This window comes from Chroicocephalus ridibundus, chromosome 19 (assembly GCF_963924245.1).
Source record: "Chroicocephalus ridibundus chromosome 19, bChrRid1.1, whole genome shotgun sequence".
Classification (NCBI taxonomy): Eukaryota; Metazoa; Chordata; class Aves; order Charadriiformes; family Laridae; genus Chroicocephalus; species Chroicocephalus ridibundus.
Window position 1 is genome coordinate 436,742 of NC_086302.1, and position 14,007 is coordinate 450,748.

Consider the following 14,007-nt stretch of genomic DNA (forward strand, 5'->3'; position numbering starts at 1 on the left):
CCGCGTAACATTCAGTTGTCTCTCCTTTTAAACATTTCGAACAAATACCTAACTGCCCAGGTACACCTCATAAATTGTACACTACAGCCGTTTAGGCGGCTGCAGTTTAAACTACGCAAGTCAGTTTGTCGATTATACAACTCTCACTTTTTTTTTTTTAGCTTCATTTAACATAGAAAAATCAGTGAGAGAAAAAACTCCTCCAAATGGTTTTACTTTTGGGGGCGGGGAATCAAATCGCCGGCGCCGCGATCCGTAGGGCTACCAAAAAGGACCGGCAGATTCGCGAATGCTTTTGGCTGTGCTGAAGGCGCAGAGGAACGCGTTTTTATGGTATCTCGACTGTTCCAACCGAGAACCCAAAGGCCGGCGATGCCAGCAACTGGGGGGAGACGCGCGGCACTTGGGCCTGCGGAAGGAAATGAACTTCCTCCCGAGGTTACAGAAAAAGGACATTGTTGAAGCCGTAACTCACCAAAACCACAACCAAAACCACAGGATTCGCCGTCACGAGTTAAACGCTGCTGATGCTTCACGGCAAAGCCTGGAGAACACAGAGAGGCGATGCCCGTTTGTCCCGTTTTGTCCATGTCTCCTCTTTGACCTCAATCGCCTTTAGGACAGATGCCAGTATCTCAGTGAGGTTTTCGAGTACCGCTGTGAAATATTTTAAAGACTTATTGACTGAGAAAGCATAAAGTTTTTATCGTGAAAGCAAAGCCTGCTTCTTCTGGACATGTGAACTCTTACAAACAGTTCCTTCCCTCTTCTAGTACAGAATTATTTTCACAGTATCGTTTGACAGTGAGCACCCAGAAAGAGAAGAATATGCTTTCAGGAAGAGAAAAATAAATGGAGGGAAGTAAGCTTTGCAGAGGCGTAACGTGCTCCAGGACAGACTTTATTTTGTTTTTAGGATTGTGAGGGACGGACTGTAAATTCCCTGCCGAGGGGCAGGAGCCCCTCCAAGCCTTCAGTGGAACGCCTCAAACACTCGCAAGGAAATAAATAACGCAGGCCTGGCCTTCAAACAGCTGATGAGGCTCACACTTCTGGCGGCTGAAAGTGTGGGAGAACTGTCTTGTGAAGACAGGTCGGTTCTGCCACTCGTGCCCTGAGCTCGCTCGTTCTCAGTTCTCGAGGCCGTTGTGTCCCATGAGTGACCTTTGCTTCATTATCCGCGAAACGCACGTGAAAGCGCACGCCCTGCATGTGCTAATGAAGATTACAGAGATCACGCTAAACATGTGTGACCATGGCACTCGTCTCTCCACCCAAATCATGGCACACGTCACCGGGGAGAAGGGAGAAACCTGAGCTGAGCCCGTCCTCAGCAAGGAGGGCGGACTGTGCTGATTCAGCAAACGTAAAAGGGGAAAATAAGTGCCCCGAGGGAACAAAAAAGAAACAAAAGAAATAGATAGTGCCTGGGAAGATTCTTCCCAAGAAAGAAGAAGATTATGCCTGGGAAGAATCCCTGAAAAAGACGCTGGAACCAGGACCCGCGATCTCTTTATCTCTGTCTTTTTCTCTGTCTTTTCCTCTCTCTGTCCCTCAGTTTCTCTTTTCTCTTGGAATTGTTAAGTAACAGTTAGAGCTGTGAAGTGATGACCTTAAGATGACCTTAAGTACGACCTTAAGCACCGCTTGCCATAAGTTGTCCTACACCTGGTGTTAACTAACACAATGTACACCCCAACACCTGCCATAATTTTTTATATACCTAACCAATTATCGTGGGCTTGTTAAGATCTATACTAACCATTTTGGTAAGCTAATAAATGTTTCTGTATGGACCTTGAGATTTATCTCACCTTAGTCCGTGCCGCTGAGAATTTACAAATCTGAAGTCACTTACCCTCCCCTCTTTCCTGACAGCGGGAAGCGATAAGGATTTTGTTAAAATATTTCACAGAAAAACTATAGGAGGAGCGCTGGCACATCCTTCCCGTTAACTTCAGAGTCCACACTACAAGTACCTCAGGAAAAAAGCAGACGCGCATCGCAGACGCACCTCGTACTCGCAGAGCACTCCGGATTCTTTCCGTCTGTCCTGTACCATCACGGCAGAAGGAAGGGCGACCACGGAGAAACGCTGGCAGCTGGAATTCTGCCAAGACAGGAAAAAAACTTCTGGCGTAAAGCTAGGTGGCAATCTAAAGCGTCCTTCTTTCGTGAAGGTCTGTGAAGACTGCAGCCAACGGAGGCTCCTGACGAGTGGGACACGGCCCCAAAGCCTGGGACTCACCGCAGCTCCTGCTTTCAGCGCTGCCCACAGAATTTTCCAGTTCAGGTGCCTCTCTCTTTCTCTGTCCCTTCCTCTTCTGCAGCGCTGGTCACTTGACCATCCTCCACCTAAGAGAACACAGCGGTGTCTTACAGCTCTTGCGATATGAAGCTTCCCAGATGTGCAGCCTTGCACGCACACAACCCTTCCCCATGGCCATACCGTGATTTTGGATACGCGTACGGACCCTGCGGTACATATCAGCAATCTGGTCTGCTGAGGACAACTCAGAGGGGACCCTTCCTCACCCAGAAATGCTTGGCTGTCTCTTCCCTGCCGCAGGAAGCACCTTCTGGCTCAATCACCTTGATGTTGTTCTCTGGCTGTTTCACGTTTTTCAAGCATCTTAAGCTTCACCCACAGCAGCTCCTGTTCAAAGCCAGTAAACGTCCACCAGTCCCAGGTCGCCCACACCAGGAGGGAGAACGGGGCTGAACGGAGACAGCCCAGGCAAGTCTGTGGCAAAGGCAGCCCACGACAACCCCGGGGAGGAGCGGACAACCGCGGCCTCCGGGAGAGAAAGAGAAGGGGCAGCAGTTCCCCGACCACTCGCCCCAGCGGGAGCCCCCCCTGCAGCAGGAGCTCCTGGAGACGCTGCTTTCCCCACCCGGATGCTCCTGGCACCTGCATCGAGAGGCGACCAAGCGCAGCCAGGGGCGGCCGCCGCTGTCGGGAACAGGACGGGGGGAGGACATCTGCCGGCAGTGCCTCGGCTGGGGAGGAGGGCCGGGGCCCGTCTCCTCGCAAAGGAACAGGGAGCGGGGGTGCTGCGGGCCCGGGAGCGGGGGGACGCCGGCCCGGGAGCAGGGGGGGGCCGGCCCGGGAGCCCGGGGACGCGGGGGGAGAACCGTCCCGATGGGGGGGTACGCGAGGGAGGGAGGGAGGGGGGGTCCGAGCCGGAGGACGCGGCGGGGGGGGCCGGGGCCGGGGCCGGCCTGGGAGCCAGGGGACGGGACGCGGGGGGGGAACCGTCCCGGGAGCGGGGGGGTCCGAGCCGGAGGACGCAGGGGGGGTCCGAGCCGGAGGACGGGGGGGGTGGGGCCGGGGCCGGGCTGGGAGCCCGGGGACGCGGGGGGGGGACGCGGGGAGGGGGGAAACCGTCCCGGGAGCGGGGGCCGCCTACCATCCTCCCGCCCGACGGAAACGCGGCCGGCAGACGCCGCTCCCCACGTGACCACCCGGAAGTAACGTACCGGAAAATACTTCGCAGGCTGGCGTGGCGGCGCGACGTGGGCGCCGGTGGCGGCGAGGCTGACGGCCGCCGCAAAGCCCGCAGCCCCACGGGCTGTGGGGCCACGCGAGCGGCTGCCAAAGAGCTTTCTAACGAGGCACGGCTTTCCCTCCTATGTCTACAGGCGTGGGAGCTGTCGCCAGAGCCGCGGCCCTACCGGAAAATGCTTCGCAGGCTGGTGCGGCGGCGCCACGTGGGCGCCGGTGGCGCCGAGGCTGACGGCCGCCGCAAAGCCCGCAGCCCCACGGGCTGTGGGGGCACGCGAGCGGCTGCCAAAGAGCTTTCCAACGACTCATGGCTTTCCCTCCTGGCTCTTCGGGCGTGGGAGCTGTCGCCAGAGCCGCGGCCCTACCGGAAAATGCTTCGCAAGCTGGCGCGCCTGCACCTGGTGGGCGCCGGTGGCACCGTGGCTGACGGCCGCCACAAAGCCCGCAGCCCCACAGGCTGTGGGGCCACGCGAGCGGCTGCCAAAGAGCTTTCAAACGAGGCACGGCTTTCCCTCCTGGCTCTTCGGGCTTGGAAGCTGTCGTCAGAGCCGCAGCCCTATCAGAAAATGCTTTGCAGACTCGTGCGGCGGCGCCACGTGGGCGCCGGTGGCAGCGAGGTTGACGGCCGCCGCAAAGCCCGCAGCCCCACGGGCTGTGGGGCCACGCGAGCAGCTGCCAAAGAGCTTTCCAACGAGGCTTGGCTTTCCCTCCCTGCTCTTCGGGCGTGGGAGCTGTCGCCAGAGCCGCGGCCCTACTGGAAAATGCTTCGCAGGCCGGCGCGGCGGCGCCACGTGGGCGCCGGTGGCTCCGAGGCTGACGGCCGCCGCAAAGCCCGCAGCCCCACGGGCTGTTTCGCCAGGCGAGCGGCTGCCAAAGAGCTTTCCAACGAGGCACGGCTTTCCCTCCTGGCTCTTCGGGCGTGGGAGCTGTCGCCAGAGCCGCAGCCCTACAGGAAAATGCTTCGCAGGCTGGCGCGGCGGCGCCACGTGGGCGCCGGTGTCGCTGAGGCTGACGTCCGCCGGAAAGCCCGCAGCCCCACGGGCTGTGGGGCCACGCGAGCGGCTGCCAAAGAGCTTTCCAACGAGGCACGGCTTTCCCTCCTGGCTCTTCGGGCGTGGGAGCGGTCACCAGAGCCGCAGCCCTACTGGAAAATGCTTCGCAGGCTGGCGCGGCTGCACCTGGTGGGCGCCAGTGGCGGGGAGGCTGACGGCCGCCACAAAGCCCGCAGCCCCACGGGCTGTGGGGCCACGCAAGAGGCTGCCAAAGAGCTTTCCAACGAGGCATGGCTTTCCCTCCTGGCTCTTCGGGCGTGGGAGCTGTCGCCAGAGCCGCGACCCTACCGGAAAATGCTTCGCAGGCTGGCGCGGCTGCACCTGGTGGGCGCCGGTGGCGGGGAGGCTGACGGTCGCCGCAAAGCCCGCAGCCACACGGGCTGTGGGGCCACGCGAGCGGCTGCCAAAGAGCTTTCCAACGAGGCACGGCTTTCCCTCCTGGCTCTTCGTGCTTGGGAGCTGTCGCCAGAGCCGCGGCCCTACCGGAAAATGCTTCGCAAGCTGGCGCGGCAGCGCCACGTGGGCGCTGGTGGCTCCGAGGCTGACGGCCGCCGCAAAGCCCGCAGCCCCACGGGCTGTGGGGCCACGCGAGCGGCTGCCAAAGAGCTTTCCAACGAGGCATGGCTTTCCCTCCCTGCTCTTCGGGCGTGGGAGCTGTCGCCAGAGCCGCAGCCCTACCGGAAAATGCTTCGCAGGCTGGCGCGGCGGCACCACGTGGGCGCCGGTGGCTCCGAGGCTGATGGCCGCCGCAAAGCCCGCAGCCCCACGGGCTGTGAGGCCACGCGAGCGGCTGCCAATGAGCTTTCCAACGAGGCACGGCTTTCCCTCCTGGCTCTTCGGGCGTGGGAGCTGTCGCCAGAGCCGCGGCCCTACCGGAAAATGCTTCGCAGGCTGGCGCGGCTGCACCTGGTGGGCGCCGGTGTCGCTGAGGCTGACGTCCGCCGGAAAGCCCGCAGCCACACGGGCTGTGGGGCCACGCGAGCGGCTGCCAAAGAGCTTTCCAACGAGGCACGGCTTTCCCTCCTGGCTCTTCGGGCGTGGGAGCTGTCGCCAGAGCCGCAGCCCTACAGGAAAATGCTTCGCAGGCTGGCGCGGCGGCGCCACGTGGGCGCCGGTGTCGCTGAGGCTGACGTCCGCCGGAAAGCCCGCAGCCCCACGGGCTGTGGGGCCACGCGAGCGGCTGCCAAAGAGCTTTCCAACGAGGCACGGCTTTCCCTCCTAGCTCTTCGGGCGTGGGAGCTGTCGCCAGAGACGCGGCCCTACCGGAAAATGCTTCGCAGGCTGGCGCGGCTGCACCTGGTGGGCGCCGGTGGCGCCGAGGCTGACGGCCGCCGCAAAGCCCGCAGCCACACGGGCTATGGGGCCACGCGAGCGGCCGCCAAAGAGCTTTCCAACGAGGCACGGCTTTCCCTCCTGGCTCTTCGGGCTTGGGAGCTGTCGTCAGAGCCGCAGCCCTACCGGAAAATGCTTCGCAAGCTGGCGCGGCAGCGCCACGTGGGCGCCGGTGGCGCCGAGGCTGACGGCCGCCGCAAAGCCCGCAGCCCCACGGGCTGTGGGGCCACGCAAGAGGCTGCCAAAGAGCTTTCCAACGAGGCATGGCTTTCCCTCCTGGCTCTTCGGGCGTGGGAGCTGTCGCCAGAGCCGCGGCCCTACCGGAAAATGCTTCGCAGGCTGGCGCGGCTGCACCTGGTGGGCGCCGGTGGCGGGGAGGCTGACGGCCGCCACAAAGCCCGCAGCCACACGGGCTGTGGGGCCACGCGAGCGGCTGCCAAAGAGCTTTCCAACGAGGCATGGCTTTCCCTCCTGGCTCTTCGGGCATGGGAGCTGTCGCCAGAGCCGCGGCCCTACCGGAAAATGCTTCGCAGGCTCGTGCGGCGGCGCCACGTGGGCGCTGGTGGCTCCGAGGCTGACGGCCGCCGCAAAGCCCGCAGCCACACGGGCTGTGGGGCCACGCGAGCGGCTGCCAAAGAGCTTTCCAACGAGGCATGGCTTTCCCTCCCTGCTCTTCGGGCGTGGGAGCTGTCGCCAGAGCCGCAGCCCTACCGGAAAATGCTTCGCAGGCTGGTGCGGCGGTACCACGTGGGCGCCGGTGGCGCCGAGGCTGACGGCCGCCGCAAAGCCCGCAGCCCCATGGGCTGTGGGGCCACGCGAGCGGCTGCCAAAGAGCTTTCCAACGAGGCACGGCTTTCCCTCCTGGCTCTTCGGGCTTGGGAGTTGTCGTCAGAGCCGTGGCCCTACTGGAAAATGCTTCGCAAGCTGGCGCGGCGGCGCCACGTGGGCGCTGGTGGCTCCGAGGCTGACGGCCGCCGCAAAGCCCGCAGCCCCACGGGCTGTGAGGCCACGCGAGCGGCTGCCAAAGAGCTTTCCAACGAGGCACGGCTTTCCCTCCTGGCTCTTCGGGCGTGGGAGTTGTCGCCAGAGCCGCGGCCCTACCGGAAAATGCTTCGCAGGCTGGCGCGGCTGTAGCTGGTAGGCGCCGGTGGCGCAGAGGCTGACGGCCGCCGCAAAGCCCGCAGCCCCACGGGCTGTGGGGCCACGCGAGCGGCTGCCAAAGAGCTTTGCAACGAGGCACAGCTTTCCCTCCTGGCTCTTCGTGCTTGGGAGCTGTCGCCAGAGTTGCGGCCCTACCGGAAAATGCTTCGCAGGCTGGTGGGGCGGCGCCACGTGGGCACCGGTGGCTCCGAGGCTGACGGCCGCCGCAAAGCCCGCAGCCGCACGGGCTGTTTCGCCAGGCGAGCGGCTGCCAAAGAGCTTTCCAACGAGGCATGGCTTTCCCTCCTGGCTCTTCGGGAGTGGGAGCTGTCGCCAGAGTTGCGGCCCTACCGGAAAATGCTTCGCAGGCTGGTGCGGCGGTGCCACGTGGGCGCCGGTGGCTCCGAGGCTGACAACCGCCGCAAAGCCCGCAGCCCCACGGGCTGTGGGGCCACGCGAGCGGCTGCAAAAGAGTTTTCCAACGAGGCATGGCTTTCCCTCCTGGCTCTTCGGGCTTGGGAGCTGTCGTCAGAGCTACAGCCCTACCGGAAAACGCTTCGCAAGCTGGCGCGGCAGCGCCACGTGGGCACCGGTGGCGCCGAGGCTGACGGCCACCGCAAAGCCCGCAGCCCCACGGGCTGTGGGGCCACGCGAGCGGCTGCCAAAGAGCTTTCCAACGAGGCACGGCTTTCCCTCCTGGCTCTTCGGGCGTGGGAGCTGTCGTCAGAGCCGCGGCCCTACCGGAAAATGCTTCGCAAGCTTGTGCGGCGGCGCCACGTGGGCGCCGGTGGCGCGGAGGCTGACGGCCGCCACAGAGCCCGCAGCCCCACGGGCTGTGGGGCCACGCGAGCGGCTGCCAAAGAGCTTTCCAACGAGGCATGGCTTTCCCTCCTGGCTCTTCGGGCGTGGGAGCTGTCGCCAGAGCCGCGGCCCTACCGGAAAATGCTTTGCAGGCTGGTGGGGCGGCGCCATGTGGGCGCTGGTGGCTCCGAGGCTGACGGCCGCCGCAAAGCCCGCAGCCCCACGGGCTGTGGGGCCACGCGAGCGGCTGCCAAAGAGCTTTCCAACGAGGCACGGCTTTCCCTCCTGGCTCTTCGGGCGTGGGAGCTGTCGTCAGAGCCGCAGCCCTAGCGGAAAATGCTTCGCAAGCTGGCGCGGCAGCGCCACGTAGGCGCCGGTGGCGGGGAGGCTGACGGCCGCCACAAAGCCCGCAGCCCCACGGGCTGTGGGGCCACGCGAGCGGCTGCCAAAGAGCTTTCCAACGAGGCACGGCTTTCCCTCCTGGCTCTTCGGGCGTGGGAGCTGTCGCCAGAGCCGCGGCCCTACCGGAAAATGCTTCGCAGGCTGGCGCGGCTGTAACTGGTGGGCGCCGGTGGCGCTGAGGCTGACGGCCGACGCAAAGCCCGCAGCCCCACGGGCTGTGGGGCCACGCGAGCGGCTGCCAAAGAGCTTTCCAACGAGGCATGGCTTTCCCTCCTGGCTCTTCGGGCGTGGGAGCTGTCGCCAGAGACCCGGCCCTACCGGAAAATGCTTCGTAGGCTAGCGCAGCGGCGCCACGTGGGCGCCGGTGGCAGCGAGGATGACGGCCGCCGCAAAGCCCGCAGCCCCACAGGCTGTTTCGCCAGGCGAGCGGCTGCCAAAGAGCTTTCCAACGAGGCACGGCTTTCCCTCCTAGGTCTTCGGGCGTGGGAGCTGTCGCCAGAGCCGCGGCCCTACAGGAAAATGCTTCGCAGGCTGGCGCGGCTGCACCTGGTGGGCGCCAGTGGCGGGGAGGCTGACGGCCGCCGCAAAGCCCGCAGCCCCACGGGCTGTGGGGCCACGCGAGCGGCTGCCAAAGAGCTTTCCAACGAGGCACGGCTTTCCCTCCTGGCTCTTCGGGCATGGGAGCTGTCGTCAGAGCCGCGGCCCTACCGGAAAATGCTTCGCAAGCTTGTGCGGCGGCGCCACGTGGGCGCCGGTGGCGCGGAGGCTGACGGCCGCCACAAAGCCCGCAGCCCCACGGGCTGTGGGGCCACGCGAGCGGCTGCCAAAGAGCTTTCCAACGAGGCATGGCTTTCCCTCCTGGCTCTTCGGGCGTGGGAGCTGTCGCCAGAGCCGCGGCCCTACCGGAAAATGCTTTGCAGGCTGGTGGGGCGGCGCCATGTGGGCGCTGGTGGCTCCGAGGCTGACGGCCGCCGCAAAGCCCGCAGCCCCACGGGCTGTGGGGCCACGCGAGCGGCTGCCAAAGAGCTTTCCAACGAGGCACGGCTTTCCCTCCTGGCTCTTCGGGCGTGGGAGCTGTCGTCAGAGCCGCAGCCCTACCGGAAAATGCTTCGCAAGCTGGCGCGGCAGCGCCACGTAGGCGCCGGTGGCGGGGAGGCTGACGGCCGCCACAAAGCCCGCAGCCCCACGGGCTGTTTCGCCAGGCGAGCGGCTGCCAAAGAGCTTTCCAACGAGGCACGGCTTTCCCTCCTAGGTCTTCGGGCGTGGGAGCTGTCGCCAGAGCCGCGGCCCTACAGGAAAATGCTTCGCAGGCTGGCGCGGCTGCACCTGGTGGGCGCCAGTGGCGGGGAGGCTGACGGCCGCCGCAAAGCCCGCAGCCCCACGGGCTGTGGGGCCACGCGATCGGCTGCCAAAGAGCTTTCCAACGAGGCACGGCTTTCCCTCCTGGCTCTTCGTGCTTGGGAGCTGTCGCCAGAGTTGCGGCCCTACCGGAAAATGCTTCGCAGGCTGGTGGGGCGGCGCCACGTGGGCGCCGGTGGCTCCGAGGCTGACGGCCGCAGCAAAGCCCGCAGCCCCACAGGCTGTTTCGCCAGGCGAGCGGCTGCCAAAGAGCTTTCCAACGAGGCACGGCTTTCCCTCCTGGCTCTTCGGGCGTGGGAGCTGTCGCCAGAGACGCGGCCCTACCGGAAAATGCTTCGTAGGCTGGCGCAGCGGCGCCACGTGGGCGTCGGTGGCTCCGAGGCTGACGGCCGCCGCAAAGCCCGCAGCCCCACGGGCTGTTTCGGCAGGCGAGCGGCTGCCAAAGAGCTTTCCAACGAGGCACGACTTTCCCTCCTTGCTCTTCGGGCGTGGGAGCTGTCGCCAGAGCCGCGGCCCTACAGGAAAATGCTTCGCAGGCTGGCGCGGCTGCACCTGGTGGGCGCCGGTGGCGGGGAGACTGACGGTCACCGCAAAGCCCGCAGCCCCACGGGCTGTGGGGCCACGCGAGCGGCTGCCAAAGAGCTTTCCAACGAGGCAAGGCTTTCCCTCCTGAGTCTTCGGGCGTGGGAGCTGTCGCAAGAGTCGCGGCCCTACCGCAAAAAGCTCTGCATACTTGCACAGCGGCGCCACATGGGCACCGATGGCGGAGAGGCTGACGGCCGCCGCAAAGCCCGCAGCCCCACGGGCTGTGGGGCCACGGAAGAGGCTGCCAAAGAGCTTTCCAACGAGGCACGGCTTTCCCTCCTGGCTCTTCGGGCGTGGGAGCTGTCGCCAGAGCCGCGGCCCTACCGGAAAATGCTTCGCAGGCTGGCGCGGCGGCGCCACGTGGGCCCCGGTGGCAGCGAGGCTGACGGCCGCCGCAAAGCCCGCAGCCCCACAGGCTGTTTCGCCAAACGAGCGGCTGCCAAAGAGCTTTCCAACGAGGCACGGCTTTCCCTCCTGGCTCTTCGGGCTTGGGAGCTGTCGCCAGAGCCGCGGCCCTACAGGAAAATGCTTCGCAGGCTGGCGCGGCTGCACCTGGTGGGCGCCGGTGGCGGGGAGGCTGACGGCCGCCACAAAGCCCGCAGCCCCACGGGCTGTGGGGCCACGCGATCGGCTGCCAAAGAGCTTTCCAACGAGGCACAGCTTTCCCTCCTGGCTCTTCGGGCTTGGGAGCTGTCGCCAGAGTTGCAGCCCTACCGGAAAATGCTTCGCAGGCTGGTGGGGCGGCGCCACGTGGGCGCCGGTGGCTCCGAGACTGACGGCCGCCGCAAAGCCCGCAGCCCCACAGGCTGTTTCGCCAGGCGAGCGGCTGCCAAAGAGCTTTCCAACGAGGCATGGCTTTCCCTCCTGGCTCTTCGGGCGTGGGAGCTGTCGCCGGAGTTGCGGCCCTACAGGAAAATGCTTCGCAGGCTGGTGGGGCGGCGCCACGTGGGCGCCGGTGGCTCCGAGGCTGACGGCCGCAGCAAAGCCCGCAGCCGCACGGGCTGTTTCGCCAGGCGAGCGGCTGCCAAAGAGCTTTCCAACGAGGCATGGCTTTCCCTCCTGGCTCTTCGGGCTTGGGAGCTGTCGCCAGAGTTGCGGCCCTACCGGAAAATGCTTCGCAGGCTGGTGGGGCGGCGCCACGTGGGCGCCGGTGGCTCCGAGGCTGACAACCGCCGCAAAGGCCGCAGCCCCACGGGCTGTGGGGCCACGCGAACGGCTGCCAAAGAGCTTTCCAACGAGGCATGGCTTTCCCTCCTGGCTCTTCGGGCTTGGGAGCTGTCGTCAGAGCTGCAGCCCTACCGGAAAATGCTTCGCAGGCTGGCGCAGCGGCGCCACGTGGGCGCCGGTGGCGCCGAGGCTGACGGCCGCCGCAAAGCCCGCAGCCCCACGGGCTTTGGGGCCACGCGAGCGGCTGCCAAAGAGCTTTCCAACGAGGCATGGCTTTCCCTCCTGGCTCTTCGTGCTTGGGAGCTGTCGCCAGAGTTGCGGCCCTACCGGAAAATGCTTCGCAGGCTGGTGGGGCGGAGCCACGTGGGCGCCGGTGGCTCCGAGGCTGACGGCCGCGCAAAGCCCGCAGCCCCACGGGCTGTTTCGCCAGGCAAGCGGCTGCCAAAGAGCTTTCCAACGAGGCACGGCTTTCCCTCCTGGCTCTTCGTGATTGGGAGCTGTCGCCAGAGCCGCGGCCCTACCGGAAAATGCTTCGCAGGCTGGCGCAGCGGCGCCACGTGGGCGCCGGTGGCGCCCAGGCTGACAGCCGCCGCAAAGCCCGCAGCCCCACGGGCTGTGGGGCCACGCGAGCGGCTGCCAACAAGCTTTCCAACAAGGCACGGATTTCCTTCCTGGCTCTTCGGGCTTTGGAGTTGTCGTCAGAGCCGCAGCCTTACCGGAAAGTGCTTCGCAAGCTGGCGCGGCAGCGCCACGTGGGCACCGTTGGCGGCGAGGCTGACGGCCGCCGCAAAGCCCGCAGCCCCACGGGCTGTGGGGCCACGCGAGCGGCTGCCAAAGAGCTTTCCAACGAGGCATGGCTTTCCCTCCTGGCTCTTCGGGCGTGGGAGCTGTCGCCAGAGCCGCGGCCCTACCGGAAAATGCTTCGCAGGCTGGTGGGGCGGCGCCACGTGGGCGCTGGTGGCTCCGAGGCTGACGGCCGCCGCAAAGCCCGCAGCCCCACGGGCTGTGGGGCCACGCGAGCGGCTGCCAAAGAGCTTTCCAACGAGGCATGGCTTTCCCTCCCTGCTCTTCGGGCGTGGGAGCTGTCGCCAGAGCCGCAGCCCTACAGGAAAATGCTTCGCAGGCTGGTGCGGCGGTACCACGTGGGCGCCGGTGGCGCCGAGGCTGACGGCCGCCGCAAAGCCCGCAGCCCCATGGGCTGTGGGGCCACGCGAACGCTGCCAAAGAGCTTTCCAACGAGGCATGGCTTTCCCTCCTGGCTCTTCGGGCGTGGGAGCTGTCGCCAGAGTCGCGGCCCTACAGGAAAATGCTTTGCAGGCTGGCGCGGCTGCACCTGGTGGGCGCCGGTGGCGGGGAGGCTGACGGCCGCCACAAAGCCCGCAGCCCCACGGGCTGTGGGGCCACGCGAGCGGCTGCCAAAGAGCTTTCCAACGAGGCACGGCTTTCCCTCCTGGCTCTTCGGGCTTGGGAGCTGTCGTCAGAGCTGCAGCCCTACCGGAAAATGCTTCGCAAGCTGGCGCGGCAGCGCCACGTGGGCGCCGGTGGCGCCGAGGCTGACGGCCGCCGCAAAGCCCGCAGCCCCACGGGCTGTGGGGCCACGCGAGCGGCTGCCAAAGAGCTTTCCAACGAGGCACGGCTTTCCCTCCTGGCTCTTCGGGCGTGGGAGCTGTCGCCAGAGTCGCGGCCCTACAGGAAAATGCTTCGCAGGCTGGCGCGGCTGCGCCACGTGGGCGCCGGTGGCGGGGAGGCTGACGGCCGCCGCAAAGCCCGCAGCCCCACGGGCTGTGGGGCCACGCGAGCGGCTGCCAAAGAGCTTTCGAACGAGGCACGGCTTTCCCTCCTGGCTCTTCGGGCGTGGGAGCTGTCGCCAGAGCCGCGGCCCTACCGGAAAATGCTTCACAGGCTGGTGGGGCGGCGCCACGTGGGCGCTGGTGGCTCCGAGGCTGACGGCCGCCGCAAAGCCCGCAGCCCCACGGGCTGTGGGGCCACGCAAGCGGCTGCCAAAGAGCTTTCCAACGAGGCACGGCTTTCCCTCCTGGGTCTTCAAGCTTGGGAGTTGTCGTCAGAGCCGTGGCCCTACTGGAAAATGCTTCGCAAGCTGGCGCGGCGGCGCCACGTGGGCGCCGGTGGCGCTGAGGCTGACGGCCGCCGCAAAGCCCGCAGACCCACGGGCTGTGGGGCCACGCGAGCGGCTGCCAAAGAGCTTTCCAACGAGGCACAGCTTTCCCTCCTGGGTCTTCAGGCGTGGGAGCTGTCGCCAGAGTTGCGGCCCTACCGGAAAATGATTCGCAGGCTGGTGGGGCGGCGCCACGTGGGCGCCGGTGGCTCCGAGGCTGACGGCCGCAGCAAAGCCCGCAGCCGCACGGGCTGTTTCGCCAGGCGAGCGGCTGCCAAAGAGCTTTCCAACGAGGCATGGCTTTCCCTCCTGGCTCTTCGGGCTTGGGAGCTGTCGTCAGAGCTGCAGCCCTACCGGAAAATGCTTCGCAAGCTGGCGCGGCAGCGCCACGTGGGCGCCGGTGGCGCCGAGGCTGACGGCCGCCGCAAAGCCCGCAGCCCCACGGGCTGTGGGGCCACGCGAGCGGCTGCCAAAGAGCTTTCCAACGAGGCACGGCTTTCCCTCCTGGCTCTTCGGGCGTGGGAGCTGTCGCCAGAGCCGCGGCCCTA

General features: G+C 66.0%; 1 long non-coding RNA gene across 1 annotated transcript; it reads right to left on the reverse strand.

The window, feature by feature from the left end:
• Positions 1-1,976: 1,976 nt before the first annotated feature.
• On the reverse strand, positions 1,977-2,644 carry LOC134525228 (uncharacterized). The gene is made up of 3 exons (XR_010073729.1): positions 2,536-2,644; positions 2,249-2,355; positions 1,977-2,110 (listed from the first exon to the last, which is right to left on the reverse strand). It is a non-coding gene; the product is annotated as an uncharacterized LOC134525228 (long non-coding RNA).
• Positions 2,645-14,007: the final 11,363 nt, after the last annotated feature.